This window comes from Macrobrachium rosenbergii, chromosome 52, assembly GCF_040412425.1.
Source record: "Macrobrachium rosenbergii isolate ZJJX-2024 chromosome 52, ASM4041242v1, whole genome shotgun sequence".
NCBI lineage: Eukaryota > Metazoa > Arthropoda > Malacostraca > Decapoda > Palaemonidae > Macrobrachium > Macrobrachium rosenbergii.
Window position 1 is genome coordinate 26,803,454 of NC_089792.1, and position 27,234 is coordinate 26,830,687.

Below are 27,234 nucleotides of genomic sequence, written 5' to 3' on the forward strand. Positions count from 1 at the left end.
CTTTAACCAATCAAAACCTATATTGTAGTAATTAAACATCTTTTATTTCTTATTGCTTACAGCAACTTTTGTTTCCAACAACATAAGGTGCACATTAAAAAATGGTTGCTTAAAAACCGTAAAAAAAAATGGTTGCTTTTATATTCAGTGTAAAGCCCAAAGGTCATTTGACTTTACAGACTTAAAAAGGTATGTGACAAATAAATAAAATACAAAAAACACAAAACCACCAAAAAGGGAGAATTTAATAGGAATAAATGTTCAGTATTCACATTTTGTTAAGTAACTAAAATCAAAGTATTTGAAAGACAAGTGCAACACTTTCCATGGAAAATTAAGGGATATTCCTTTCTTGCTGCACCATTCTCCTATCTCTAAAAAAAGTGAGAGAGAGATTGATTGATTTTAGGTAAATTTATGAACCATGCTACACTTAGCAGTGACCTTGGATTATCATCAAGAGTTTCTTCTGATCACAAACTTTTTCATTCTTTAACAAAAAAAATTAAATACTTTTTACACATTCACTTAAATCCAGGTGCTTTGTGAACACACAATGTGACTGCGTCTAAAATATTAACCAATGATCTCTCAAATACATTACTGAATTCATCAATAGAAGTGGCAAGACAACAACAACAACAACAACAACAATAAAATAAAAAAACTCACTACAAAATTACTCATTAAGGACTAAAATTAAGGGTCCCAGATAATATTGGTTAAAGCAAATGAGTAAAGTACACATCTATTGTTGTCAATAATTATATTTTCCCTTGGCCAGAAAACTCTTTTGAGTTGTCAGAATTTTGACAGGTTTGACTTGCCTGATGCCTGTGGACAATCACTGATTCTGCTGAACCCTACACATTTATGAACATGTAATGTTTCATCAGGTGTGAGGGTGATTATTCTTCAATGAAATGGTGCATCAAAAAAGCAGACTTTGATCTGCAACATATTTACACCTTTTACTATAATTATTACTGAAAGTCTAACTTACAGTGTGCAGGGGATGAGGCAATGAAAAAGAAAATGAATATTCAAAAAATGTCCCATAAATATGGTGCTAAGCCCAGCCACAGTACCTCTTCCTTTCTTTAACTGACAGGAAGACATTATCATTATACCACCTAAACATTTCACTTTGAGGAAAATTAAAACAAAACAAAAATCTGAGTGAAACAGAATTACTAAAATGCTAAACCAATACTTTTCAACTTCAAAATATCATTTACCAAATACCAGTAAGGTAACTGGGGCATTACATGAATCTTAGGTATGAAGTACACGAGCTTTGGCAAAGTTACCTTTAAAAAAGAATCTGTCCTATGTTATGAAACACCCCCATATAATGAATATTCCCTATGCTCTCAAAGAAATGTTCCAATAAATCATTACCATTTTATTTCACAAACTTCAAAGCTATCCATGAAAACAATGTTAACAACCTAACAAATGGCCACAAAGATTACAGTTTACCTGTGATCTTCAGGAGATAAAAATAAATACAAGAAGAAAAATACTGTATCAAACTGAAGGCAAAGGCTGATGAATTAATACATCTGCCCTTCCACTATCAGAAATGAAATATAAATAGGAATTCAGGTATGCCTGTAAACCATTACAGGAATATATGAATTTCTAAATATGGAAATTATAAGCACTGATTTTTCCCTGCTTTGTTTACAAGTCAATAACAATATGATCCATATAGAAATTTCTTTTATTTATGTAATCTGTGGTTGTGGTCTCTTTAACATTTTCACCAGTAATTCTAAATCAAGTCTTCTAAATAACAATGATGATTTTGTGTATAGCTGCACTAATTCTAAAAAAGCAATAATTCACAACAAATTTTAAGTTACTTTCATTTGTCAATCTCATACAAAAATTAACACATCAAAGATCATTATTACTATATCATTTCATTGCAGTAACACTGTAAATATGTTATTCTGCTACTTCCATACTGATATCCAGAAATTCCTTTTATTTTTCTCAGTTTTGAATAAATAAGAAAAACACAGTTCCAAGCCACAGGGACAAGACCAACTAAAGATATAGAGGATAAATTAAAAAAACAGAAATATATATACTTGTGTTATCTGTAGAAGTATTCATCCAACTCAAAACAATAGAAAATTACTGGGAAACCCTGTTATCAAAAACTTACTGAGTATCTGGCACATTTTCCAAGTCATCAGTTTACCATTCTTCAGTCATTGCCAGTTTAACTTTTTTTTAGAGGTATCCAATCAAAAAAAAAAAAAAAAAAAAAAAAAAAAAAAGTCAATTATTGTAAAAACATTTCATATGCTTGCTAATTCTGATAGGCAATTGCTAATAACTTAAACTCTCACTAAGATTATGGCTAAATCTACATTCAGCCACAGAAGTTTTACGCCATAAAACATTTCCTTTCATGAATAATAAAAAAAAAAACTTGGTCACGCTTAAACAAAAACAATATCCACAACCATGTCTTTATGCTAACTGTCATTTTGTAATGCACATTCCTTAAAATATTTGCATACACTATCCTTAATGGCAATTTAAAATCTACAAAATCTACTGATGGCATTTTTTTTTCTTGAACTCTGAAAAACTACAGACGGGAAAATTTTGTAGCCCTTTATCAAAATATTGTCTCTTTAAACCTTTATATTATTTTATCTACAAATGTGTTTATTTGTTCAACACTGAAAATATTTTTGTGGTATATAGCAAACAACACTTTCTAGCTGATTGCTTTTTCTAAAGTACCTGAAAATACTGTGACCATGGAAGTCTCCATGGCTAAAACAAGCATACTATACAATCTACAGGAAATATATATCGAAATTTTATATTCACTTTCTTCATGTTATCTTTGAATGCACTGTTGGTGAGGTCGAGCATTGACATTTTTCAAACATAAAATCCTTATTTGCCATTATAAGAGTATTAGCTGAAAGTTTTTCTTAAAGTTTTTCTTAATGTCTTTAATGTAAACATTCCCTCCATGCAACTAATAGTATAAAGGCAATAGGAGTGACATTATATTAAAACTACACAAAAGGTTATCAATTTTCCTAGTGTCCGAAAGTGTCATTCTATCACACAGTAGTAACGCATGTAATAAATTGGCCTCCAAGAATGAAAAAACTACCAGATTTCAAAATAAAGCACCAATGTAGTAGAGGGTGACTGAAGGGATTTAGTGATTGCTTTTCTTCCATTTCAAGGAATCAAATTTTGGCATAGACATTATGCTGGTAACTATTCATTTCTGGTATTAAAATACAAAGCTACCAGGACTTGTTATACTTATTTTTTCTGAGTCAGAAAATATATATATAGCACAATTATTATCCTGAGGATTAAATGTCTTTCTGCTCTTCAGTTCCAATAGTACATGACGGCGCTGCCGCGTGAATTCTCCCTTTCTTTCATGGTAAGCCCTCTTTCTCCTCCTCATCTATTGGTGAGAAGTCTGTCTACTCATCATCCCTCAGCCAGCTCAGTACCGGTTAAAAACATGAGGCCCTAGGAGTGCGTGAAATAAGAGGGGCTATTAGCAAACTGCAATGGAATACATGTCTAGTGTACAGTAGGCTAATCCATGATAAAAAGTCTTTTGTTAATGAACAATCTTAATAAACCCTGCAACACCCTTAAATATAGATGCTTACGACTAAAATTCTGATTCATAAGAAAATACCTAACCTTATTCGTAATACTGTACTGTGTTCCCTTGTTTGCTAGAATGAACAAATTTATGTCCCCATTCCATTAAAATATCAACTGACCAAAACTGTCTTATTAGAAAAATTTTTTCCAAACTATAGAAATTCTAAACAAAAAAAGGCAACATAATAAAAGTATAGACATGAGAGAGAGAGAGAGAGAGAGAGAGAGAGAGAGAGAGAGAGAGAGAGAGAGAGAGAGAGAGAGAGAGAGAGAGAGAGAGAGAGAGAGAGAGAGAGAGAGACTGAGAGAGAGAGAGAGAGAGAGAGAGAGAGAGAGAGAGAGAGAGAGAGAGAGAGAGAGAGAGAGAGAGAGAGAGAGAGAGAGAGATTGATTACATATTTCATACGGTAGTCATATTTGAGTGAGAATATAAGAAATCACATTAATGTTTCTGTGGTCATGTTTACCTGAACATTCAAAACAATTCAGCTTTCCATCCTCCTTGCACTTCAGTAATTTTATGGCTCAAGATATGATGTTTAATCTAGTTTCCATGCTATTCTTTCGCTATTTTGTATTCCATTAGTGACTTCCACTTTACATTTACATTTCTTATTTTCAATATATCTTCCCTGAGATTTACTTTACTGGAAGTTTATAACTACACTTTACAGCTCTACATGGTCTTTATATGAATTATATATAGTGCTTTGCTAATGTTTCATGGGCTATTTTATTTTATTTCCCATATTTTTTTCATTGTTTTAAAAGTAAACAAATAAAAGACAAGTAGTTTTATATGTAACCTAAAATGATAAATGATAAACTAGTGTGCTTTATACAGCACTAAACCCCAGTTGAATTACTTATTTGTGTTACATTTCATCCATTTCCTTCAATAACTTCCTACTAGATGTCTTAATTACTTTAACTTTGATGTGATCATCATGTCACTCAATGAACTTGTTAAAATATGTAACAGTAAAGTGTGTTCAGTAATTTTATTGAAATTGAAATCTCGAAATGTTGACGACTCCTGAAGCTAATTTCTTCAAACATATTTATTGCATTTGACCCTAAATTACTGTATACCTATAGTTGTTCTTTTCATCTGCATTACTTCCCACTATTATTTTCAACAAAAATTACCAAAGGCTTTTAGTGTTTTCTTGAACCACTAGACCTCTGATCACTGGTGTCAGTCTTGGGTCATTTACAAAAACCCTATTACATCTTTGGTGGTATGAACAAGACTAAACAAACATTACCATTTCTTGTGGTAAAGTAATATCCCATCCAAAGGATTCAAATACTCTTGAATTGTTGCAGTAATTGACCAGCATTAGAAGATTTCTAATACTTAGCATTAGAAGATTTCTAATAGGTATCTTAACCAGAAAAAGTGGGTGTCAAAAATACTTTTTAACCTGTAACACATTTGCTATTTAGCATGTAATTACATGCTAAATCTAACCAGATTAAAAAGTGGGTGTCAAAAAGCTTCATCCTGATAGCTGTCCTTCATCATCTGACTGTGTTATCATCTCTTATTAAATGATGTTAATCTCTGCATAGTCAACAGTACCTTAATCTAGAGCAGTTTTATAATACCGAGATAAAAAGATTTCCATTTCTCTCAGGTAACACATTCCACTAAATTCACCTGCTCAATTTTAGCAAGTTGTATTTTCATACTTCCTTCACTGGACTGGAGTGCTTTCCTTGGCTGCTGCTACCTTGAGAGAGAGAGAGAGAGAGAGAGAGAGAGAGAGAGAGAGAGATCTTATCTGTCATTCTATCACTAGTTGCTTACAACTAAATTTAGTAATCATTATTACTCAAAGGAATATATATATATAGAGGACCAGATCGCACTCAAATATCTGTCATTCTATCCTTACTAGTTTCTTACAACTAAATTTAGTAATCATTATTACCTCAAAGGAATATAGAGAGGAAACAAAAATTAAGAATTTAAGGGAGCAATGCTTACACCTTTCATTTTGAGCTACTCAATGGTTTCATATTATTAATCTAGCCACTCAATGGTTTCATATTATTAATCTTCTAACTTCATATTCTTAAAGATACTTGGTGGTAATAAATTCAATATCTTGATCATTAAATAAAATTATTCCCTTATGTGCATGATCCCATAACACCTAAGCATTAGGAACATCATTTTTCCCCTTACAAACTCAATACAAACTAAATGAAATGCCTGAATTATGAACATAAACTAGTGAAGAAACTAGCAGCAATCTATCTTAATGATTAACCTGATCCACTTATGAATTCCATCACAGTTTTCTTTTAATAGCCAGTGAATGTTGCATCTTTTGATGTACAAATGTGTCTATGTTCATGGTGCATCTTTTGATGTACAAATATGTCTATGATCAAACACAAACAAAATTATGTATGCATATGTCCAAAACTCCATTAGCACTAAAGACATTCATTGTCTGACATCATCTTACCAATTTGAAATTAATCAAATCAGTCTTTAAAACAAAATATCATTGCAATGATGCACTTTGACAAGCAAAAATCTCTCCATTTTCTTAGGTTTCACCAGAAATACTAGTGCTTTAACTATGAAAATACAAAGTGATCATTAATCATTAAATGACTAGACAAATGAAGGAATACAAGAATTTTTATAAAATTTTATGAGTTCTTAATCAAGTAATTTATGAAACTTACTGCTATCCATTTTCATTTGAAAGCTGCCCCATATGATGAAATACATTTAACTGCTAGTACTGAAATACAATATCCATTTTCTTTTGAAAACTGCCTGGTCAGATGAAATATACTTCCCTGATGATACAGTAATGTAACTGCTACACTGAGAAGTAAGTTACAAGGGGTATTATAGGCAAACAAAAAATAGTCACTGTTCAACTAGCATGTCTCATTCAGTCCCTAATCAAACATTTTTAAATTAAGACTGATGCATCCTGTAAAAGGATGTGTGTACTTTACACGTTTACTTGTGTTGATATTTACCATATATCTATGTAATCATTTAGAAAATGCATTTGTTTCCTCCACTGAAATGTGTAGTAAATAATTATTGTTCAATCCTCAAATATAGCAATGGACTCCAATAATAATACACTGTATATTAAATTATGTGACATGAGCAGCTGATCTTATTAAAAATACATCCAGCTTCTACTGTCTGACTACTTCATATTGTATGCCTTTATGAATGATGATTCAGTACATTTACACTATTTTTTTGTAACATTCAATGAATATCTAATTTGCAGTAAATAATACATTTCAAGGAAAGGTTGATGGTGTTTTTGATAATAACTGATGCATCAACACACTCACAACCAAAAATAAGCACAAAAGTGGTGACAAAGGATCTAACCAAGGGCAACACCAACAACAATAATATTCAAAATCACTCATAATTTTGGACTAATTACAAAAGTATAGTGTCAATTACACCATAACTTGTTACACAAAATAAATTTAATAATCCAAGGAAAGTATAATGCAATAATGGGAAGGAGACCAACCATCATAAATGTTTTTATTCAGGTTTTCCCAGTACAGAGGTGACATAAAATGACTTCTCTCATTTTCTTCTGTCCAATGCACTTTCTGGCTGAATGCCCATCTGGTCTAGAGCTTTATGTATCCCATTTTTTCCATGATTTCATTCTATTTCCTTATCTACTGCATTTTCTGACCAACTGTTCCTCATACCTTCTCCCATGACCAAACCACCTCAATGTTTGAATCTATTTTTCAACCCCTGGGGCACCCCAACTACCTCCGAATTCCACATCTGCATGCAAACAGATTCCCCATTTTTTCCCCTGCTACAGCTATTCTTTATCTTTATTTTTGCTTTAACTATTCTAGGTGTAACCTTTGACTCACATCTAGCTTTTGAGAAACATCTAATGAAAGTTTCAGCAGATGCCACACGAAGTTCGGTATTGTTTGTAAGGCCTCTTATATTTATAATAGTGATAAAATCAATGCAACCTATTTTAGGTCATTTGTACTCACTTTACTAGAAAACTGTACTGTTCTCCAGTGTGGATGTCTGCTTCTGCCAGAGATTTATCTCTTTTAGAGAGTGGTTCAAGGTGGTAAGTTTCTGTTCCCTAACAGTAGTATAGTTATGACTTGGACCATCAAAGGATGGTCTCTTGTTTGTCACTTTTTCATAAGTTGTATTTCAACAGAGATCTTTCACATTCACAATTCATCAGTACCAATATACAACAAATGTGCCTCGCTGTCAAACTTCTTAGTTCCAAAGGTCCTTTATTCCTCACACCATTGGACTGTGGAACAGCCTCCCAGAAGATGTTGTGCAATTTAATACATTTTAATATATTTTCATTTATTTGTTAATTTATTTTATTTCTTTTTTAATAAGTAGGATCCCTACTTTGAGTATTTCCCTTACTTCTTCCTAATGAACATATTCTTTTGGAAGCTTGAATTTAGTCAATGGCCCCTATGGGCTTGTTCCATATGAAAAGGTTTCATCCTCTGAATAATAATAATAATAATAATAATAATAATAATAATAATAATAATAATAATAATAATAATAATAATAATAATAACAATAATAATAATAATACCTGTAATAATAATAATAATGCTCTCTCAAGTCATGATTCACAGTCCATGCCCAAGGTAACAGAAATGCTCCAACCTTTTGAAACTGATCCCTCTATAACAAAAGTTCCCAACTGCTTCTCTTCCCAAGTTACTCTTGCTATACATGTCAGTCATCAAAATTCTTTTACTCCCTGTACATTTTATAATCCTAAGCTCCTTTCATGATACCATGTTGAGTACACTGTACAGAGTTAATCCACAACACCTTTCAAACAACAATCACATGGCCATTTTTCTGAATACACCTTTCTTTTTTTTCCTTTCCAGTTTTGTTTTGCTTAAAATAATATTCTGACCTCTAATCATTCCCCTATTCCACCTTTTATATATAAAATATTTCTATCACCTCTGCCTCAGACTCTACAATCAACAGGGGGTTCCCATTCTGCACACCTTTGTAGCTTCTTCCATTATTATGAAAAACATTTACCTTAGATTCTTCTAATACATCTGTGACTGTTTTCACTCAAAAACTAGTATTATAGTAGAGTAATACTAGCCTAATCTTTTGGGTACCCTCTGCCCTCATATGTCCCCTTAATGGTCTCAGTTCTACATCAAAAACCTTTCAAATATGCCAAATTTTAAAGTAATTTGTATTTTTCCTAGCATGTGAACTTATACTTTCATAGATAGTTACTTGCGCTTGGCGTGCTTCGGCAGTCACTAAATTATCTCAAAATACAAAATCTGATCAAGAAAGATTACATTTATCCGTGACCAGAGATGGCCTTACACTTTCACTGTGTGAACCAGCCCATCCACAGCAGCATTCTATTCCACAGCTGGAGAGAGATCGAAACTATGCGAGGTGGTATGAGGAGGGTAAAAAAGGCATTTTGACAAAGGAAAAATCTATTTCTGAGCTATCCCTGAGGAAATTCCTATCAAGGTTTCTAGGTATAGATATTGCTAAATATACTAGAGAAAAATATCAGGAAATGCTACCTTACTACCCCGGATAGGAATTTGGTATAGGTAAGGGGTGAGTGATTGTTCACTGCCACATGACTGCACTCTGAATATCCCAATGACAAAACCCTGGAATGTGAGGGCCGATCTAACGCTTTCACTTGCCCGCCAACCGATGGATCTGCCTTCATACTAGCCGTTTTCCTTTCGGATATTTTTTCTTGTGCTGGCTTTTGGGAATTTTCCTTGGTTTCATCATGATTCTTTCTTGTGAAGTTAAGTACCATCTTCTTGGGATTGGCCCGTAATGGTAGGCTTGTTTCTGCAGGGGTTTCTCTCGTCTCTGTTTCGGAAGTTCCTTTTGGAGATGTTTATCTATGTCGGGCGGTTCTGGTACACCTATGAGGAGGTAGGCATATACTAAAAAATACAGATTGGTATTTGTTCCGCAATCCCTACGCTTTCATGGAGCCTCACTCTGGGAGGGCCACCTCTTGTAGACTCTGTGGAAGTCAAAGTTGCTACTCAACAACTAGAACTCAGGTCACTATCATAAAGCAACACAAGAACATCACATGCTATGTACTCCCAATTTCCATCTGGTCTTCCCTACATCCTCCTGTCCATTCTTGGGCAGAGGCCCAATGGGCTTAACACTTGGTGTGCTTCAAACACTGGGCCAAAGGTGAAGGTGTCTAAGGACTTATGTGCCAGGTGCTTCAGGCAGAAGATAGTGAAAGCTTACTGTCTCTCCCAGAACCCCCTTCCTTCAGGACCTGTGGGACTGAATGGCTCTTCTTGAAAGGCTACTGACTGTCTGATGCATCTCACCTCATGAGTTTTATCCTCCAAGGAGAAAGTTGTCTCCTCCTGCAACCATATGTGCCCTGAAGATCACCTCTTGTAGCCAGAAAGGGTTCATGTTCCTGGAGATCTCCCTCTTCTCTCACCCAATGCTGACAAAGTCTCCTACAGATGGGTCTGTGGGGGGCTGTTCGCTCAGGTAAGCTCTAAGGGCTCTCACTATGCACTTGAGGATTTCACCCTTATTACCCATGACAAAGTCCTTCCACAATGGGATTCAGAAGGCTTCAAATCTTAGGTTTGGGATCAAAAGGTTATGGGGCTTTGCCAAAAAGTCTGGGACAAACCCCAGATTGTGCTGACTGGCCATGAGTGGGTGACTTATGAGAAAAAGCCAGGCAGAATACCAGCTTGAGGGGTAGGTCCCTATCCAAGGTCTTCAGGGGTTCATAGGTTGACATCGAGGGCTTTGGTCATGTCCCACTCTGGGGCCCTGGGGTCACTCCACTAGGTTCTTGATAACAGGTGAGGTGTACATCCATTGGCCAAAACACCTGTGTGAGACAGGCCCTAAACCCTTGACTGCAGCAATTGAGAGGGCTGCCACTCATCACAAGTAGAGTAGGAAGTCTTCTACTTCCCTTACATGATGGCTGGCAGTTCTCTGGAACTCAACTGTTAATCCCCTTGGCAAGAATACCTGTGTAAGACTACTCTGTACCCCTTAGTGACAGTCACTGAAACAAACCTTATCTTGCATCAGGAAGACCTGGGATCCGCTACCTTCTTCACCAACATCTTGAGGGGATTGTGACCCCTCTGACACCCAACAGTAATCAGTCCATTTCCCCTGTAAACTCCGACAGAAGAGGGTCTGAAGATGTCTGTGCTGGCTGCTGCATAGTCCTTCAATAAGCCTTTCTTCCTAAGGAGCTGCTGGGTAGCCTCCGACCAAAAAAATGGAGGTTGGCTACAAGATGATGGCACCTTCTACTGTGCTCCTGCCCTAGAGGATCTGGAAGTTGGGGCAGCTCCACTGGGATGTTACCAGAATGGCACAGCAGGTCGGGATACCACTCAGCCTAAGGTCAAGGACATCACAAGGGTCATCCAATGGCCCTGGGATTTGTACAGCCTGCCTAGTACCCTTCACAGTTGTCTGAACTAAAGGAAGGCATATGTGCCCATACTGTCCTGTGGATATTGGCAGAAGTCCTGGATCACGCCTTCTCATCTGGTATCAGGATATGTACTTTGCTGTTAGTTCCTGGTCTTGATGGCTGACCCCTGGTGCATCCTCCCTGCCAGGTCTCCTAGGGCTGTTGTTTGTTGATGTGGCTTGCCTACTAGGAGGTGTTGGAAGTACTGGAGAGTTCCCATGCCATTCTCATCTTCATGAGGATGATGTGCTGCTCCTCTTTCAGCTGTTGGGAAAACAGAGGTACACTCTGCCTCTCAGAACCAGCATCTCAAGGGAGACCATATGGCCCAGGAGGATGTGCCACTTCTTCCCCGGCTGGAGATGTCTTGGTGAGGAAATCGTGGGGAATGTCCAGCATATTGGTTTCCTTCTCCTGCAATGGAAAGGCCTTTACTGCCTCTATGTGAACCCTCCTCACCAAGCATTTGATGTTTTTCTTGCATCTTGGACTTATGCAGGTTGAGCACTATGCCCAGTGTCTTGCAAAAGCTCAGTATTAAGTCCTAGGCCCTCTCTGTCTCCTCCTGAGATGAGGAGAGGATGAGTCCACTGTAGAGATAGTGCCTTGGCTGGATGTCCTTGAGGCATGCCCTGGACACCAGTTTGAACATTCTGGTGAAGGGTTGGGGTGCTGGCACTCGCCTAAAACAGAGCCCTGGGTTGGTCTGTCACTCCCTTGATGAAAAACCTTACATACTTCCTGGAGGCCAAGGAATGGGGGGTGTAGAGGTAAATGTCCTGCAGATCTGCCAAAACCATGAAGTTTCCCTCTATGATGGAAGCCATCCCTGCCTGGGGTGTTTCCCAGGAGATGGAAGTCTGCTGTAGGAACTTGCTGAGTGCTAACAGGTCAAACAGAGGCTAGCAACTCCTATCTTTCTTCTGGTCTGCAGGGTACTTCTCTAGGAGGACCCACCAAGGAAATTTCTGGTTCTGTTTATCGTTTCTGTCCCGAAATATGATGATCTGGGAAGCAAGGGCCAAAAAGGGAAGAGGGTCTAGCACAAGATGAACTGCGGTCCCTGTTGGATCTGCTCATTGAGCAGGACATGGGTTGACTGATGGATGAGCTTTCACCAAACTGAAGGGCAGTCAGAATCCCTGCCTCCAGACAGGCACTGTCCACTCTATCACTTAGTGAAAACAAAGGGAAGGTATCAAGCCGACCCCTCTCAGTGCTTGGTTGCCAAGCAGAGGGGGTTGTGGCAAGGCCGCCTGTCTACTGGCATGTCTTGCCACTCACATTGATGTGATTTTGCTCTCAGAGACACTGAGCGTAGGCCCCCTCTCTAGGCTCGAATTTAAGCAGGTAGCAAGTCCTGCAGCAGAGGGGATTGCAACGAGATCTCTTGATGTTCTGTCTAGAACGAAGACAGCCATGGTGAACCTCTTGACCTAAGGAACCTCCCAACTCACCTCCTGAGCCATCAAGGTTTTCCACTGCATGTAGCCCAGTTCTGAAGTGAGGGGACACCAGACCTCTTCTTCATTTCGAATGCCTTTGCCTCAACTCTGCCTGGGTATCTGCAAGAAAACAACAGGGAGACCACCACTAAAGAACCCACCTTTGTTCAAGACAGGTTAACTATCTGCATTTGCAAATGACCAAATGTTGCAGACCAAAAAGAAGGATATGATGTCAGCCATGGAAAATGACAAGCTGCTGATAAACCTGTAGAAGCTGTTCCATTCTTGACAAAAACCCCTCCAAACAAAAATGGCAAAATGGCCATGTCTAGGAAGATTCTAGTTGAATGTCCCTAAAATAAATTATCTCAACTAAACCTGATGGGTCTGATACCTCTAAACACAAAATTTTTTCATGTCTCAGAAAATTCTGGCCAAATTTTCTCAAATGTATCGATTAATGATAGGGTTAATACCTCTTACAAAACAGAATCTATACATGTCGAGAAAAATTTAGCCTAATTTCCTCAAGGGTATCTCTTTAACTGGTGGGTTCAATATCTCTTAACATCAAAGTCTTTATGAATGTCAAGGAAAATTCAAGCTGAATTCTCTTAACCCTTAAGGAACAGGCTAATTATATATCATGCAACCCCCAGACCGGGCAAACTTTAAGGTTGGCTAATTTAAGAAAAAACTCAGTGGAAAGCAGAAGATAAGCAAATGCACATGGTGTAAGAAAAAAATTTCTAAAAAATTTTCCCTACCTTCCACAGGAAGTTGAGTAAATTTTACCAAGTTACACATATTTTTTAAAATAATTTTTATTTTATTTTGTAAAATTGTAATTACAGCTCACACAATATCATAACAGATAAGAACTAAAATCAGTAACAAATTCTGAGTATATTTGTTGTAAAACATTTACATAAATTTACTGAGATTGGGAGATACAGTAACTTTTTTTGGAGGTATACATTTTTTTTTTAATATTTCTTTGCAAAATACCCAAGTTTTTATATATGTGAATGAAATTTCTGGTTGAATTAATTTCCTTAAAAGATACTCATTAAATGATGTTGATGTGGTTAGTATCTCTTAACGCCAAGGGTAGGTGGGCATTCTCATCACTTGTAGTGTTGCCTTGATGACTGACTCCATTCTGATGTAATCAATTCTACCAAAGAGGGGCAGACCCACCAAAGAAGAGAAAGAATAAAAAAACTCTGGTTGGCGGCAAGACCAAATCATCTTTTTTATGTCTTTCAATATGCTCTTCTTCCACCCTGATTCTCTGTAGTCAAAGTGGAGCAGGAGGAGGAGGAAAGGAGGACTCGACCACTTTGTAGGTCTGGGCTGCTCCCCCCACTCATCAAAGTAGGGGAAGATGGGGACTAGCGTGGGCCATCATATTGGATTCTCAAACTTCCTTGATGGATGTCTAGCCTCTCTACATCGCTTCTAACCCCTTCATCTCCCTGGCACAGGTTCTTCCTCAGAAGCTGACAGAAGAATGACGGTAGATTTAAGAGACATCGCTGATGGAAGAAGGAGCCTTTGGGAAAAGGAAATCAAGGAGGGAGAGGTGAAAGGTTTTGTGTAATTTCTCCGGAAGACTACTGCCCTTAGTATGGCTCTTCTCATATGAGGCCCACTGAGGTGCCTGCAGTCCCTCACACTAGGCGCACGTCATCCCTCAAACATTTCCTCTCCACCATATCAGTTTACTGCATGGCTTACCCTCGATGACACATCTGAAATCATGCTTACTGCATGACTTGCCTTTGCAAGAACAACACCTAAACTCTAACTTAACATTCTCCTCCATCGTAGCCATAAGAACAAAGAACAAAGGAGAGGGGATCACACACACGGGTGCCATGCAGCACCTTGAGAAAGGGCATCTCACACCCACTTGAAAAAACACAAGGAACACAGATGGCAACGCAAGGCTCTCACCCTATGGAAAAGGATACACACAAACAGAAAGGGGGATCACCCACACAAGTGGGCACCACATTATCACTTGCTACAAACAAAGGTGATCCCCATGTGGTCTGTTAAGTATACCTTAGTTTAACCAGACCACTGAGCTGATTAACAGCTCTCCTAGGGCTGGCCCAAAGGATTAGATTAATTTTACGTGGCTAAGAACCAGTTGGTTACCTAGCAACGGGACATACAGCTTATTGTAGAATCCGAACCACATTATAGCGAGAAATGAATTTCTATCACCAGAAATCAGAAATAAATTTCTTTAATTCTTCATTGGCCGGACGCAGAGTCGAACGCGGGGCCAGCAAAGTGCTAGGTGAGAACGGTACCCACCTGTCCAACGAGGAACTATGCTCCTCACAACAGGTACTCACACTGGTGAGGGAAACATTTGTGGGCAATGACCATGACGCAAAAATAATGTAAAAGGCATGCACATCCTACGCACACAAAGACACTAGCAACAAAAGTGGAAGATAAGTTAATGAACATGCTAAAGTGGAGGCAGCTGCAAGCACAATGGAACAGTAAGGCCAACTCAGGTCATGGGTGACTGTAGGCCTTCTCAATACGATTTGGTTTTTTAAGATGAATCAGCGACATCTGAGAGCAAGTAACTCCATCTATGAAAGCATTGGTTTGTATTTGCATTGGAACAAACAGGACCCACAAATATTTGGTATAATAAAATCTTTTCCTCTATGTGTAATAGTTTCCCATAATTTCCTCACCACAGAGACTGTTCTGTTGTTGATCTCTTTGGTCAAAGCCAAACTGACAATTATCAATTTTCACCATTTTTCTCAGCCTTTCTTCCAACACCTTTTCCATTATTTTCATAACATATTACAGTACTTATTCCTCTACTGTATAATTTCCACACTGTAATGTATCGCCCTTTCCTTTATTTGTTATACTGTAACTCTTTCCTACTTTACTAGTCCTGTCTCTTCTCTTCTCAGGTTTTCATATATTCTAGATAATGAATGACTGGCTATAACATTACAGCAAATAACTTAGGTAAGGGAATTCCTAACTGTTTCATTTTTATCATTTTTCATCATGCATTAAATTATTTGTACATACCATACTGTAAAAATGTAATATTTACTGTTGCATAACCTAATTTTTTTCATTATGTATCATTCCCAGATCTCTTTGGTAGTGATGACAGCCCTGACTCCTCCCTTGAAGAATTCCAGGGTTTTGAAGTTATGGAACCTGTCTCCTCTCCAACTTCATTGGGTAAGGAATTCTTAACTTTTTTTATGCTTTATAAATTGTTATAAATGTTACAAAAAGTGTACTGCACTATACCCACCTGTACAGTACTGCTTTAGTATGTGCTGTAACTTTACTTAATTTTATGTCATTATCATTCTAGATCCACATGTTATAGCCTCCTCCTGGCCCAACTCAGCTGAACCTGTCTCCTCTCCAGCTCCATCAGATAAGGGGATTTCATAACTTTTTTTTTTCCCTTTCAAATCACTATAAAATTGTATAGCTTATTGCGCATTGCACCATGTACTACTGTACTCTAGTTATTTTATCTTTTATCATTCAAAATGACAGGTCCCTGCTCAAACCCAAATTCACCTGCACCCATTTCATGTCCACCAGGTAAGGAATTCTTAACTTTTTAAAAATTTGTATTACACTGTTTTACATTGTGTTATTATACTTAAAATAAATACTACTATGTACAGTACTTGTTACTCACTGTACTGTGCATATTTCTATCTGTTTTATTCTCAACTCCCAAGCACCTGCAGATTCCACACCATAGCCCACCTGTTCTCATCTACTGTACCATATGCCCATCCAGTAAGCAAGCCAACCACTAGAATTTGGTAAGTACACTTTTTATTTTATAAATTGTTATATATTTTATAAAATATGTGTAATATTTATACTGTACCGTAGTACTTTATTCTAATCTTTATCATGTACATTATCATTCCAAACTGACAAGCACCTTTACCCTGGCTTCTACTGTAGCTGTACACATACCCTTCCTCATGTAGCCTACTTCTTTCAAATCACTATAGGTATGGAATTCTTAACTGTTTTTAATGTTATAAATTGTTATATGTACAGTTCACTTGATAAAATATACAGTAATTTACCGTACAACTTTACAGTACTCTATACTTTATTGCATATGGGACTTACAATTACTACTGTACAGTACACCACTGTATACTTTATACTAAATTGTAAATTTCTACATTCCAGAACCACCAGTTTTTGGATGCACACCACATCAGAATGTAGGTAAAACATCAAAAACAACATATCGTATACCCAAAGGACTAAAAGTAAGGCTTTCATAACTTTTGTTTCAAATTTTTATACATTTTTCTGGCGTGAGGTATGCTGTCGTTTCGGTTTCGATGATTTTTAGAAACTTGGAGTAGGAACGGAACCACTGTAAACGAGGACTGTTGATGTTGATGTGCTAGAGTTCATCCAATATGAATCTGAAGTCTATTTAGGACCTCTTGATGACCAGGACCTCTAGCATCAAGGAGGCAAAGGAAGAAGATGATGCCAGAAGTCCTCAAAAACACTGCCAAGCCATTATAAGCACCAAGTTAAGCGCACACACGTAACAGAGAAACAGTATTTTTAAATTTTAGAGTTTTTCTTTTGTAAACAATGTACAGAAATGGTAGATACTGTACAGTTGTGTAACCTATGTTACAGTCGATATACAGAATATCAAACTTTTTGAGAGGTTAGGTTCAGAACTCATCATGGATCAGGAGGAATTTCAAATGTTTGGTAAGAGTGCTGTAGTCGCCTAATGGGTTTTTGCCACACTAGTGCATTGACAGTGCGGTATATTAATGTTACCCCTATACTAATTCATTGGCTGCCATTTTCTTTTGCACTCACAGTAAGGTAAAACCAAGTAACAAATGGGAATGTAAACTTAATGACTGTTTTCCTTGTCATTGCCAGGAAGGTACAGTAAACTTGGTAAACTTCATGTATCATAGAAGTCATAAAACGAAGGTACAACCAATAAAATAAAGAAAACATGTACATATAAAAATTGAATTTCGAGAAAATTTTTGTTATTTTATACGTGGAACCCATTTCCCTCTGTAACTAGAGAGTGCAGCCTATGCATGGTGCGGTTATTATTATAGTTATATTGTATTCATCTACACAGAATGAAGAATGAAGTAGTTGGTAACCTTAATAGAGATACGGTCACGGATCAGGAAACTCTATATTCAGTTGGGGATGTGACTTGAACTAATCTTTATAGAAGAGAAAATCTTGTACCAAACCCTTAAGGTTTGATACGTTGTGTATTAGAAACTCTATACTTAGTAATTTTGATTATCTCGTGATAGTAGTCATTTTTCAAAATTTAAAAGTACATAATAATGCTTCCAGAAAAATTAATGTTAGTTAGACTTCTTGTTTGTACCGAAATTTTTGTGTTTCTGTTACATGCGTCAGGTGTTTTGTTGGATTGTTGTGATTGATTGTTCTCAGAATTGGATTTCTGCAGCTTCCAGAGAGTCTGATTATACAAAATTGCTCAAGTTGGGGCTTCCCATGTGCTTATATAGGACAATAAGATTAAGACCGTCGTCGGAGGGCACCTGTTAGCGAGTTCGCGTAATATTACCTTAGACTATTATCTGCTTTTACCTTTATTACTAGTTTCTCCAAGCTTGACTGCGGACCATTCGCTTTGTAGAACATCAACATATATATTTTAAGGTGGGGGCAATATGTCTCAGTGGTATCTCTTCTCATATGGGCGTTCACTACATTAATAGTAATAAAAATAATAATAATTAGAAGAAAAATTATTTCATGTATTCGACAGCTCCATTTGAAGCTTGGGGTTGCTGTAATTTAAGTATCGATACTTTGGTGTGACGAAAAGTGTTTAGAATTTACTTAGAATGAGTGTCATGAAAAATCTCTTTTTAAACGATAGGATTTCACTATCCGTTTCATGGTTGCTAAAAATGTTATTTAATTTGTTAGGTACATGTTTTCCACTTAATTAGGATTCGTAGACCTTTCTGCAGAAGGCAACTTATTGGTTCCTCTGACCTTAGGAAAAGTCCGATAAATCTCGATGGGACACTGTTAAGAGTTACGTCAAAATTGTTTTACTGTTGAAATTGCAAGATCTTTTAGTCCTTATGCGGAAATAGCAAGATTTTTTTAGTCCTTATGCGGAAATAGCAAGATTTTTTTTAGTCCTTATGCGGAAATAGCAAGATTTTTAATCCTAATGCGAAAATAGCAAGATTTTTAGTCCTTATGCCAAAATAAGCAACAAGGTAATTAATTGCTAATTATAGTGTTTTTCGCCTTTTTTTGTGATACTCATTTTTCATTAACATTTGTTTTACCTCAGTGACATGATTCATTTGAACCAGTTTGATCACCTCTTTTATATAATGTTTTTGATCAAGTTTTTTTTTTTTATTTCCGTGCTTCGATTTCCATTGCAGATGTTAAAGTAATTATAACCCGAAACCAGTAATAGGTAATGTTTGTAGACTATAAGATACTTTCATGTAAAGAAAAGTGTGCCTGTCTTTAGTGCAACTTTTTGTTAATATAAGAGATCACAGAAGAGGAACATGGAAGACTTGAATTAGAAGTAAATAGATCTTTTTTAATCAGTTTTGCGTGCTGTATAAAATACTTGCCTTGTAAAAGGTATATAAGTAACAGGAAAAATAAAAATAAAGAAGAGTGTTGATGAATATCCAACAGCGAGAATGTGATGAATGACCAATATTGGATATGGATACAAGAGAACACAAAGGCTCTTGAGAAACATTGTTTAGTCAGCGTCTATTTAAAGTACAGGAGATCCCAGTCTTTCTGGTGTATCGGGGAAAAGGCATTGTTGTTCAAGTACAAAGATTAGTTTTTCTTAGGATATAAACTATTTTGCCTTGGAACCCTTCAGGTAAATTCTGTAGCATTTCCAGATATGAAAGCACTGAATAGGTTAGCCTTTTTTCCAGGAAATGCGAGAGGGCACTATGTAGAGCAGACTGGCGCTATACTTGCAAGTGTTTTACGGGATGTTTATGAATATTCTGTTCAGGCGGGTACTGGTTGTGGAAGTTGTGTGCACCATGGCTCTTCCATTAATTAGCATTCAAAGTGTGAATAAGGCAATGATCCTGTATATATATAATGTATATATGTGTATATATATGTATAGATAGATAGATAGATATTCGAGAACACGCCAAAAGGTGTAAAACTGCAATTGAATACAAAGATTTTGAAATACATTTCCAGAGTTCCTAATTCTTCACCTCCTATCTTTGAATCGCTATTTTAAATATGAATCTGTTTTCGTAATTATGTTTTAATTTATTACTCCATCATTAAGAATGAGACAGATGGCTTGAAACGTGCGAAATAAAGAAATGCCGTTACTGCGGACGTCTTCCTCTGCCCCACACAAACACACACACACACACACACACACACACATATATATATATATATATATATATATATATATATATATATATATATATCATATATATATTCATGTATTTACAAAATTCGTCCCTTCAGCCCATTAGCTAGGAAATCAAATTTAATGGCGGCTGGAGGAGACTCCACTAAAGGCAGGTGAACCTATGTAGGCCTACCCCATACCGCCTGATTTTGGGGGACCATACCGACCTCTTAGCACCAGCATTGTATGGTTTTTGGGGGGAAGAAAGCCGTTAGGGACAGAAGGGCTAGCTAGGATCATAATTGGGCTGCTATGCTGACCCAGTAGCCTTAGCCATAAGATCTATTTCCATTCGATCTTTTACTGGCTGAAATTGCGTTTCACATTGACCGATGTACTGGACCCCCAAGCTTGAAATCGAATGGAAGACACATCACGACCTGCCTGACACACACACACACACTCCACCAAAGGGGACCAAGGGCACACATTGTTAGTGTGGTCTTGTTCCTATTCACACTGGCAAGGTGAGACTTCTGCTCCCAAAATTTGTCTTTTGCAAGCGAACTCCATGCACAGATGCAATAAGGTGCGTCTGAAGTAGCAATTGACTGCCAGTTGTCTTTCTCTTCTCGTGAATTTCTCTCCATTTTCAGCATTTCCAACTTTTCGTTCTCCTAAAACAAAATCCCTTTGCTTCTCACAGCCTAGCACGTACCTTTGGCCCTCATGGCTTGTCCCAAGCTCAAATGAAATTAGATCAGTGGTAATAATTAGAGCATTCCCACCATAGTGTTACCAGGTGCTAATTAAATCTAATTGATAAATTCCTCCATCGTGCATAAGTAATTTCATGTAAGTGAAAGTCAATTGATTTGAATGCTAACTTGGAATTCTCTTCCAGAATCCTGTTATCTGGCTCTTCGAGTGGTCTGCCCCTGCCCATGTAAACCAAATAGCCTTAGACGTTTAACTGCCATCTTGCCACGTGGAAGAGTCTTCTGATTCAGCGGTCCAGCGGCGCTGGACACAGTTCCCCCTTTGCAAATCCAGTTAACCACCAAAAATGCGTTTAACCAGTCTGGCAGTTAGCGTGTCTAACTATTTCAGGCTGTAGACCTTTTCAGATTCAGTTATTTGCTACGCACTGTCTATCAATTTTATTGCACATTGTATACCTTGCTTGCTGCTCAGTCAGCCCTTTCATATTAATTTCCTGATTGCTCAGTTTGTAAAAAAATTCCGTTTAAAGTCATTGATTTTTTTTTTTAAAGGCGACCTCCACTTCCCTGTTTGCTCAGATGTGATATCAAGGTAAGTCAGTTTATTCATTACAGATATTGCTTATATTCTGAGCTGTGTTTAATAGTTATATCACAAATACATGCATTTATTCATGAAAATTATGAAAATACAGTAATTAGTGAATATTTTCAGTGAAAAATATTGTAAAATGTTTTTTTATAGTTTAATAATGGCTACTGATATGTTCACAGAGAAACCCGAATATAGTCCATATAATTGTATATATATATATATATAGGAGTTTATATATATACACACACACACACATATATATATATATACAGTAAACCCCCGTATTCATTCTCATGATTCACAGGGTTTCTCTGTGGGCGTATCTACCATTGTCAGAGAAAAAATGTGCCCATTTAATTTTCATGATGCATTCACTAATTACTGTATTTTCATTAACTTTTCATGAATACAAACAACTTCTGTGATAAAAGGAGGATATTCGATGTTAAGCATTTTACAAGGTTTTTCTTGTGTTTAAACTATCAAAGTAGGCGATTCAAGTGTTTTAGAAGGGTTTCAGTATTCAGCAGGAATTTTAGCTCGATTCTGAGAGATTGGCTTATGATGTTCGGTTTACCACGCTTTTCAAATATATTCAAAAAAATTATTTCCTGGGTTACAACGCATGTTTCAGGTTTACAACACTAATTACGCCAGTATGCAAGAAATATGGCCGAGAATGGCAGAATGGTCAATTTTGGAAGTTTTTCTGTTGAAAAACTCAATGTAAATGCAGGTAAATTGTTTTCAGAGCACCCAGAGGATTAAAAGTAAGGTTTTCTTACGATTTTCATACGTATTTGGTGATGCCAGTCCGATGGCGATCAGAAGAAATACGCATCCAAACAGCAGAGTGGTCAATATCTGGAGGGTTTTATTATGAAAAAATCAATATAAGTGCAGGATTTGTTTTCAAGACACTCAAAGGATTAAAAGTAAGGTTTTCTTAGGAAATTTTGTGGATGTATTTTAAGCGATGCCAGTCCAACGATGATTGGAAGAAATGTGCATCCAAAACAGCAGCATGGTCAATATTTGGAGGTTTTTATTATGAAAAGCTCAATAATATAAATGCGGATTAGTTGTTTCAAGACACCTAAAGGATTAAAAGTAAAGTTTTCTTATGATTGTCCAGAGTAGTATTTGAGAGGATGAATCGATTGTCCAGAGCATCGTGGAAGAAAATTCACATTGAGGATTTTTCATAGAGCAATATTCATTAATTAATTATTTTATTTTATTTTCATGACTAAATACATTTTATGATGAAAAAATTATTTACTAATTTTCAAATACTAATTATATTAAGGTAACCAAAATCATTTGAAATCATAAACTGCTTACCAATGTAATCACCTCATTCAGCCTCTCTATCTCTCTCTCTAAAAGACATAATTCACGAATAATTTAACTTTTGATTTTAAGTAAAGGCCAACTGTTATCTCTCTCTCTCTCTGTACTGCATATATGAATTCAAATTCAACCTTGTCAACTTTAACTTACCAAAATGGTCCGAAAAATGCAATTTGTCAACTACAACACTTACAGTCTAGTAATATTCAATCAATTACCTTCATTTTTGCGACAAACAGGAAGTCTAATATATATTTCAATTTATGGTGAATTTTGAAAAATTTTTACGTCCGGCGTTACAAATTCATGCATCATTTTGTGATAATATTTTCTCTGTGTTGTTTGATCGTTTACAATTTGTTATATACCAAATTCATGGTCAATTTAGTGTACAATACAACTAAAAAAAATAACTCATTAGCTTTAACTGCTTTTGCTCACAGCGCGAATTTGTATACAATTATATATGAAATCTTTTTACGCTGTCTTATATTCCAACTTTTATATATGATGATATTTTTTCATTTCTGATGGTTGCATACTAAACTTCAGGCAATGACAAAAAAAGGAGTCAAAAATGAACTCGTAATCTTAAAAACTAAGCGTGCTGTGATTTTTTTGAAAAAAATTTTTCGCAAAATGCGCTAACTTCTAAGAAGTTCGCAGCGCCACGACAGACATTTTGTAATCTCTCAAGGATAATTATGCCAGGGATTACGTAAACACAGTGGGACACTCTCTCTCTCTCTCTCTCTCACAAAAAAGTTTTGACAGAGAAATGCCAAATTCTTTATGAGATAAAGATTTTTATTGTTTTACAATTTGTTATATATCAAAATCATCGCAATTTATTGTACAATACAACGAAAAAAATAATAATTCATTAGCTTTAACCGTTTTGCTCACAGCGCGATTTGTATACAATTATATATGAAAATTTTTTTTGTGGTGTTATATATTCCAATATTTATATATGATTTTTTTTTCATTTCTGATGGTTGCATACTAAACTTCAGGCAATGAGAAAAAAATTGCCAAAAATGAACTCTTAATCTTAAAAACTAAGCGTGCTGTGATTTTTGGAAAAAACTTTCTTTCAGAAATGCGCTAACTCTTAAACCCTGCCGGCATACGTTATTGAAGACACTTTTGTAAATAGAGGCTCAGCATTTAAGGGTTAATTTAGCTATTTTTTTTTTAATAGTGACGTTGGCCATTTGAGGGCGCTTGTTTGTGTAAAAAAAAAAAAAAAAATCAAGATTCCGTTTGCTATATTCGCTTGATTTCATCATAATACGAGCTTTACCTATTTATCTTTTATCAGCGTGAAAACAGCAGAAATGAGTATTCTTTCATGCCCAGTAGTTTTGATTAAAATACTTTCTCTCCAATTTTCTTTACGGTCAAGTTTTATCCACGTTGCTGATGCACGATAATTTACAGTCATTAGCAGCTTGAACATTGTTTTCTCAGCTTCAGCTACAACTTGCAGCTTAAATTTAGCTGTATATTTCCTTGCGATCTTTTATCCACACCGAATAAGGGTATAATGTAAAAATATATCAGTCCTATTCTACTTAACGTCATTTTTGTAACATTTTCGTAATTGTTTGCATACCGCACCATGGTTGAAACTGGTCAAACAAAACAGTTGTTTTTATCTGATTAGGCTATATGCAAAACAGTTTCTCATTCGGTTGTTTATGGCTGTATGCATTAACGTTACTCTAATACTTTTATCGTATGTCTCTTTTACTTTTAACTAGGAGATGGGTTAAAGATGAAGGAAAATGAAGGAAAAGAAGTTGATCTATTGTAATATGGTCTCTGTTGTGCCTGGTTGTACGCTGCTGCCATGGATGCATATAAAATTTTAAATATTTTATAAATATTGTTGTATCGGGTGTTAATTGCTTACCCATCGCAAAAATCGAGTTATTGTAACAAGCAATACCTGGGTATCTGAGTATTTTAATAGTTTTATCACAAAAAGTGCATTTAGTCATGAAATGATATGAAAATAAAGTAATTAGTGAATATTCTCAGTGAAAAATGTGTGTGTGTACCACGAATGGGCAAATTTCCTGTGAATAATGTGCATATATGTTCCATAGAGAAATCCGCGAATCATAAGAACAAGAATACGGGGGGTTTACTGTACTGTAGTATGTTACATATGGCGTTGAGTAAAATAGGACTGATATAAATTTTACATTATACCCTTTATATTCATTATGAAGAAAAGATCACAAGGAAATATAACTAAAATTTAAACCAAGTTGTAGCTTAGCTGAGAAAACAAACAATGTTCAAATGCCCCAGCTAATGACTATAAATTATTGTGCATTGGCAACATGGATCAAACTCCTAAACTTCAATATGCCATCAAACTCTTCCGTAAACGGTATTGAGAGAAAAGCATTTTAATCAAAACTACTGGGCATGAAAGAACACATTTTACTGTTGTTTTAACGTGTATGGCAGAGGGGACGAAACCTTCTCCCACGGTGATCTTTAAACGGAAATTGAATTGATGACGAAACAAAAGTTCCTGGAAGGTATCGTTGTCCATGTTCACGAAAACCTAAACAATGCAAATGGTGCATGATCGCTATGTTTGCATTTTACAATACAACAATTAGTAATATGCAAATACATACAATATTACTGGATACAATGAATTAAAGCATAACGTGTTAAAAGATCTATGGAAAAGATGTATATTCATTATGTTTGTTTTTATAATATGATAATAGTATGTGAATATTATCATACGCTAATTTTATATTTTCGTGTATGATGCAACCCCTTAAAAATTAGCTTCAAATGGCGTCTTCAAAAAGTTGCATGAAATGAGTATATACAATATTTTGAATTGGAGAAGGATATAGTAAGTAAAACAGCATTTGTAATAACTTCATCTTTAAATAACCAATATTTCATAAGATACCTGTTGTTGCTAAATGCTAGCCTGTACACAGATGGTTTTGTAATTTATTTGAAGCCTTATACTACAGATATGAGATAAATTCATGAAAATTTGTCATAATTTTTACCTTTGTCTTATCTAAAGGTCGTCTTGTACACGAAAATACAGTTTACGTTAATTAGTCCTATCGGTGCTAACAACCTCATACTAGGTACCGATGATGGCAGAAGTTGCATACGCAGCGAAGATTAACTTTTATCAAAATGATCTTTCAGCTAATACATAATTCAAGACTGTGAAAAACAGAAGGCAGGTGACGGAGGGCACAGAACCACATCGCCCTGAGAACTGAAAAACTACCTGGCAGCGGACTCTTCCAACTGTTGCAGGGCAGTCCCAGGTATGGGCTACAGATGGTGAGGGCACCGACACCAGCCCTATACGAGAACGAGAAAATGATCACACACTATGGGGGATCTGGACGGGTTCCCTAACCAGTGCCATTACAGTAATCTGTTCAAGTTTTTCAGTTCACAAGTGTGTCAACTTCAGAAAAGGTATTAGTATTGAAATCAATGAACTTCTATAATAAACGAAACAAAAAACAAAAATATGCTATACCAGCCAGAGCTATGGTTCTTCAACGCACAGAGTTGAATGCATTTATTGCTCACTAAACATAACTAAACCACCTATTTCTTGCATTAGTCTTATCAGTAAAAATTATCTGCATATAATGTCGTGATTTTTATTTTAACCCAACATATCATTACCATTTGTCATTACTGGATCTTATTGTTAATTTTTTTCAACATTCTGCTAGTCAATATTGGGGTGCATCCTCAAGATTGGAGTATCTGACATTAGAAAATATGGTACATATAGTAATCCTTCCCTTAAAAAAAGGAATTATTGGAAAAATAGCTGTGATTAACTGCATTGCACTGCAATTGTAATCATGAATAAATTATCATATTTATGTTTTAAATCCATGGATAACTGTCAAGACATTTTCTGCTTAAATTTGTCGGACAAACATAAACAAGGAACCAAAGCCACAATTCCTATATCATTTACTATATTACGATAATTTTCTCTGTCAATTTAATTTCTCCATATTTTAAGTTACAAAAAAGCAGCCTTGTTATGGACTAACCCTTACATACAGAACTCCTTTATACTCCAAGCAACAGAAATCCAGCATTCTGTGGAAGTCAACGCAAAGACAAAACCTGACTGAACTCTTACCTTTATGAACAGTAAGCACTTTAGGTGGCGACACCACATTCTGTTGAGGGGCCTTGTTTGACTCGGGAACAACTGCTTTGGTTTTGTCTTCCTCGGCTTTCTTTTTAGCCATTTCAGATGCTTTGACTTGTGCTGCAGCTTTTCTTCTAGCCTCTTTCTTGGCAAGCATTTCTTCTCGTAGTTTTTTTTGTTGTTCCATTTTCTTCTGATACTCCAATTCCTCCGGAGTTAAAGGTGTCTACAGGTAAGAACAGATACAAAACA

General features: G+C 36.1%; 1 protein-coding gene and 1 long non-coding RNA gene across 3 annotated transcripts in view; both read right to left on the bottom strand.

The window, feature by feature from the left end:
* LOC136833773 (ataxin-2 homolog) overlaps positions 1-27,234 on the bottom strand; it is a 283,147-nt gene that overhangs the window by 100,734 nt on the left and 155,179 nt on the right. The window lies entirely within an intron of this gene.
* LOC136833776 (uncharacterized) lies at positions 23-27,108 on the bottom strand. Its single transcript, XR_010851584.1, has 2 exons — positions 26,971-27,108; positions 23-3,528 (listed from the first exon to the last, which is right to left on the bottom strand). It is a non-coding gene; the product is annotated as an uncharacterized lncRNA (long non-coding RNA).